Source organism: Rissa tridactyla, chromosome 19, assembly GCF_028500815.1.
Source record: "Rissa tridactyla isolate bRisTri1 chromosome 19, bRisTri1.patW.cur.20221130, whole genome shotgun sequence".
Taxonomy (NCBI): Eukaryota; Metazoa; Chordata; class Aves; order Charadriiformes; family Laridae; genus Rissa; species Rissa tridactyla.
In genome coordinates, this window is record NC_071484.1 from 7,302,015 (window position 1) to 7,308,076 (window position 6,062).

Sequence of the window (6,062 nt, forward strand, 5' to 3'; positions counted from 1 at the left end):
CAATGGAGTCCGCTTTCGTTGCCCATCTGCGCTGCAGCATCCACAATAGCTCTTGTACAGGGTATCAGATATGTGCCTTTCAGTGCTGGGTTCAGATTGCAGTCGAAGTGCCGACTTTGAACCAGTGTACAAAAAAAAATAAATAAAATAAAATAAAAAATCCCAGGTGTTGAGAGGAGAGGAGGAGCTCTGAGAACTGGGAGAGCCAGCCAGCTCCGGAGCACGGGCAGGGAGAGGCCCTGGGTCATGTTTCTAGTAATGCCTTTTCTTTTTCATTTTGTTTCTCGAGGTTGGGGGGGTGGGATTTCCTAAAAAAAAAAAAAAAAAAAAAAAAAAAAAAAAAAAAAATGCTAAAAAAAGTAAGGAAAAAAAAAAAAGCCATTCCTGAAGTTGGGGAGGGGGCGTGGAGGGAAGAAATCTGATCATTCCTCAGTGCTACCTGTTTCTGTCCTGTGTGGCTGTTCAGCTGTAGACAGCAGGAGAATAAAGTACACTGAGACAGTAGTGGAAACAAACCCTGTGTCCGGCCTGTTTGTTTTGGGGCTTTTTGTTGGGTTTTCCGTTTGTTTTCTTTCAGGGAACCAGTTCTCAAACGTAACGGCAGCGGTGCCCGGTGTGCCCGGCGTCCCTCCGTCCCCGTCCTGCCGGCTGTAGAGGGAGGGCCGAACGCCTACGTTATACCCTTTGGTTTTAAGAGCCGGTCTCACTGCTTGGCACATTTAATTAACAGAATAAATCCTTGATTCTTTTTTTTTTTTTTTTTTAAATTTCTTTTCCAAGTGCCATTTCAGCACTGGAATCCAGACGTGCTTGTCTCGGCAGAGCCCGCCCGGGCCGGGCATCGATCGCCGGGGATGCTGCCAAGGTGTCACCAGCGGCAGCTTCCCTTTTCCCTTTTCCCTTTTCCCTTTTCCCTTTTCCCTTTTCCCTTTTCCCTTTTCCCTTTTCCCTTTTCCCTTTTCCCTTTTCCCTTTTCCCTTTTCCCTTTTCCTTCTGGGGGGGGAAAGTTTAAAAGTGCCCGTTAATGCGATCCTGAACCTTTAGCTCTGCCCCAGCTGCCTGTATTAACTTCGTTTTGTCGATTTGCCAGTGGGACCTAGGGAAGGAACCGGCGCTTGGGACCTTCTGATAGCACGGATGTAACCCGCCGCCACCGCTCTGCCGGCTACCGGCCATTGGAAGGGACCCAGTTACTAACAAATGGGTAGGACCGATTTATTTACCTTCTAAATCATTTAAAAAAAAAAAACCAAAAAAACCAAAACTGCTTTATTTTTGTTTTCCCTTTTTTTTTTTTTTTTTTTTTCTTCTTCTTTTTGGGGCTGCTTCGTTTTCCCCCGCGCCCGCTGCCTCTCCTCCTGCCAGCAGCATCTTCCCCCGCCGCGGCGCCGGTGTGGGTGTGCGCTCAATGAGTGACGAGCGCCCGTTTCCTCTCCGGGGGAGCCGGAGGTGACAGCAGTGTGTCATCAGCCATATGTGCCACTCCGCCACCCGGGGATAGCGGGGCCGCGCAGAACTATTTCTGGGAGCAGGAGCTCGGGCTCTTCTCCCCGACGCTGGATTTTATTATTTAACATCTTTCTGGCTCGGGGCGGGGGGGCTCGGGGCGAGCGGGCTGATGTGCCCGGCTGCCGGGGAGGGGAGAAGAGAAGAGAAAAATGGATTTCCCTGCAGCCTTGTTGGGGGGGGAAACAACCCCCGACTCGATTTTCTAGCCTGGGAGGTGACGCGGTGGCCTCGGTGCCCTGCTGCGAAGGGCTGCTGGGGCTCGCAGTCGCTGTCTGGCACCGCCGGCACTCGCGCTTTCCCGGGGAGAGGGTGTCACCGCTCTGGAATGAAACTTTCCAGCTGAGGGGACCTTAGTTTTAACAGCTTTTCTCCCTAACCCCGTTGTTGAGGTGCCGGCTGCGAGTGGGGCGGGTGGTTTTACACCCGTGCGTTGCTGCTGCGGAACCCCAGCGCCGCAGGGCTGCGATGGCGTCGCTGGCGTGCCCTCCCCAGCAGGGACACGGGGGCTTTCCTGCCACAACCGAAATACCAGGGAGTCCGGAGGCGAGATGTCCAGCCTTCCCCGCTGCTGGATGCGCCGGCAGGCGCTGAGCCGGGATCGGTGCCGTCATGGACGGGCTGTGCCGAGCAGGGACCGGCTCGGGCGCGGGGGCTCATGGGGTTTTATGCTCCCTGGCCTCAGGATGCAGCTTTCCCCTGCTTATGGTCCCCCGTATCCTCATCCAGTTGTTGCTCCGTGGCCGGGAGAGGGGCCGGGGCAGCGGCAGGGTGGTGTGAGGACTCGCAGCCTGTCCCCCGCGTCCCCCCAGGCTGAGCTCCAGCCTGCGGCGAGGGACGGCGCGGGCGCAGGGTTCCACCGCCGCGGCTCTCCGGTGCCGGCCCGCAGCGGGGGGTTCATACATCCGTGCGTGGAGCTGCCTCTGTGTCTGAGCGAAGTCGCTCCGTGCTCAGAGCCGTGGATTTTCGGGAGCCCGGAGCGGGATGTGCTGGTCCCGGTTGCTGCGTCGCACCGGGAGCCAGTACGAGCACCGGGCTGGGAACGGTCTGCGCTGAATGAGACCCCGGGGAGGGCGCTCGGGGTGTGGAGCAGGTGCTCGGACACCCCCCGGGGAGCCCAAGGGTGCCTCCAGTGTGCCCAGGGATGCTCCCGGTCCACCCAGGGATGTCTCTGGTTGACCCAGGGATGTCCCCAGGCTGCCTTGCGCAGGTGGCAGGCGAGCTCAGCGCCGGCTTTTTAAAAACACGGGGCTCTTCTTCCAAGCCCCTGCCATTCCCCAGCGGGGCCAGACAAGCCAAGCAGGAAATGGTGGGAGGTTTCCCGCTCGGTGAGGCGAGGAGACGAGGTTCTCGCCGTGGAGGTGCCGTTGCGCCGCTCTCGCCCCTCTGCTCGCACCAGCGATTCCACAGCCCTGTCTGGGGCCGCTGCCGGGGATGGAGGTTTGAGTTAGAGCCTGTCCCTGAGCGGCAGCCCACGGGTGAATTCCCTGTGAATTCCCTGCTCGCCCTCATCCCGGCTGGTGGAGGTGGAAGGGAAAACCCGGGCGGCTGCAGGCTAATGCTGCCGGGTGTCACCAGGGGATTTTAACCATCCCCTGCCGAAAGGGGCCAGGCTGATTTTTTTTTTCGTTGGTGATAACCGAGGGGCCCAACGCTGACCTCTGCCATAAACGCACCGAATAATTCTGCTCGGGCGAGTAAAGCCTTCGGTTGAGGGAGCTGACGGGCCCCTTCGTTCCTTCTGAATGTGGTTAACGGGGGTAACAACTGGGAGACGGTCCCGGAGGACGATGAAGGCGACGTTTTAGGGTTCGACTGATGTTTCTGTCGCAGCTGGTGTGAACCCGGGGAGTTCGCAGCCTCCAGGTACCACGGGCTGTTCGTGCAGGGGCTCGGGAGAGCTTGCTCTTCCCCGGATCTTCCCCTGTCCTTCCCCGGCTCTCCATCATTCCTGCCGGGCAGGCGGCGGAGACACATGTAATATTGGGGGGGGGGACGGAAAAACGTGGGTTTGAGCAGGGTTTTGAAGCAGCTGAGAAGCCGGCAGAGCGCTGGGGCAGGGAGGCGGGTGCTGGCGTTGCCTCCGCTGCTGGTGAAGCCGGGAGGGGAGGGCGAATCCTGGCGGGGTGAGCGCCAAAGCCCTTGCCGTGGCTCTGCCCGGTGAGGTCCCGTGCACGGACGGAAGCAGGGATTTTACCTGGTTTTGCGATAATTACCGTGAAAGCTGGCTGTAAACCGGCTTTAGAGCCGTTCCCATCGCTCTGGGCATTTCATCTCTCAACCACCGCACCCCAAGCGGCCGGGGGTGCCGCGAGCCCCTCCGTGCCATCGGGTGACCTTCCCTTCGCAGGACAAGGCCGGTCCCTGGTGCCCCGGAGGCAGCAGCGAGGGTGGGCGAGGGACCTCCCGGCCGGGGGGGACCTTCCCTGACGCTGCTCTCGGCTTAAAACTTGGCAGCAACGATTGGGGGGAGGCGAAAAGGCGGCAGAGGGGGGTCCCCCGCGGCACCGGGGCGGCTGCTGGAGAAAGCGATGGAGAAGAGCAGCATCCCCGGGAAGAGCAGAGCATCCTGCGGCGTGCCCGGGCTGGATCCGGCTGTGCCCGTACCCCCGGTCCTGCACGGTGCGTTGGCTGCTGGGGTGCGATGGGGACCCCAAATCCTGGCGCCGGGCTCAGGCGGGTGACGATGGCGGGAGCTTGGATGGCTCCTCTTGCCTCCAAAGTCTCCCTCTGCCTTCCTCCCCTCCGCGACCGATCCCGGGGCGTCTGCGAGGCTTTTCCTTGATGCACGGTGAGTCTCTGTGCCCTGTCCCCAGCGTGCGGCCCGTCACGGGGGGGGTGTCGGGCTGCGTCCCCCCACCCGCTGCTGCCCGGCCCCAGCCCGACGCCTGCCAACGTCGCACGAGGCTGGGGCCGTGCTGTTTTCTGTGCGTCAAAATTAACTTCCAACCTGATGGAAAAACCTTAATTTGCACTTCAAAGCGCTTTGCAGCAATCTGCCAGCATGAGCAAAAGCCGGAGCTGGCACTCGTGATTTTTCCGGGGCCTTGTTTGCGGCAGATCCCGGCCCCCCCCAGCTCCTGCCAGCCCCCCTTTGATTCCCTGGGGGTCAGGGGTCCTCTCCTGCCTTTCAACACAGCCCTGAGACCCCCCCGCAAGCCTCCAAGAGCTGTTGACTCCTCCAGGCTGGGCAATGAAGACGACGTGATGATTCCCTGGCAGAAATTCAGATGGAGACGGCCACGCTTTGCTCACTGAAGCCTCGGAGCTGCGGGTGCCCGCCCGCCATCGGCCTCACAAAACCTCCTGGGCCTCGTGTTGTGTTTCCAGCTCCGAACCCCCCGGCGTGGCACCCGGCTCCCGCTCCAGCCCTGGGGATCAGCGGGTGGTGTGACATCCCACCGGCCGTACCCACCGATGCCGACCGGGGACGGGACGGGGGTCTCCGGCCGCGCTGCCATCAGCGCCACTCCGGCTCCTGTGCCGAGGCTCCGTGCGCTGAATCACTCCCGGCGCAGCCCAGGCTCCATCCAAGCGATGCTACGGCTGCGCTAAACATAGCGCCGGGAAGGGGGGTCTGGGACGGGGGCCCCCATGGGAGCGTCGCTGGGCCCGAGGCTTGGCTCCCTGTGGGTCTCCGAGGGGGGGGACAGGGGCTGGGGGAAGCCAAGCTCCATCTTTGCCTGGTTTTGCACCGACCCCTTTTCCCCCGGCGTGAGCCGTCTCGTGATGGAGGCAGATGGCCGGGATGCAGGATGGCACCGCGCTGGCGGCTCCCGGCTCCTTTCTGCCGCCGGTGCCTGGGCAGGAGCGAAGCTGCCCCCCCCCCACCCCCAGCCACCATCCCGGGGGCTCCGCTTCCCCCCCAGGTCCTCCGGTGGGGTGGGACGAGGCCTCGGAGGGGATGCTCGTCCCGTCGGGCTCAGTGCCGTGGGTCTGTCCATCCAGGCCTCGGGGTCTGCAGGAGCCAGGGTGGCAGCGGTGCCCCCCCGCACCCCAGGGGGGGCTGCAGGGCTCTGTCCCCCCAGAGCACGGGACTCGCTGGTGGAGCCCCCGGCAGCGGCGGTGCCGGCGAAAGGAGAGCAGCTATTAATAACCCTGCGCAGCACAGGGAAAAAAAATGTAATTCCATAATGGAAGCGGCTCCGAGAGAACAATTCAGGGAATAAAATGTTCCGGGGTGGGGGGTGGGAGGCGAGCCCAGCCCCCAACGGCCTGTGGCTGCGGCGCTGCTCTGCCATTGCCCCCCCCTGGCCCCGGGGTCAGCCCCGCTGTGGGTAGGGGGGGGGACACCGGCCGCAGGGGGGGGCTGGGGACCGGTGTGTGTCGTCCCCCCCCAGGGCAGGGCGGGGGGTGGCGGCTCCGGGGCGGGGGGGCTGCAGCGGGGCGGGGGTCCGGGACACCGTGTCGTGTGTCCCCCCCCCGGGGCACGGCGGGTCCCCGGGACGATACCGGAGGGGGGGGGCAGCCCCGGGGGCGGCCCCGGCGCGTGGCGTGGGGAGGGGCCGGCGGCCGCCCGGTGCCCACGTGGTTTCTCGGTGTCTCCGGAGCGGAAG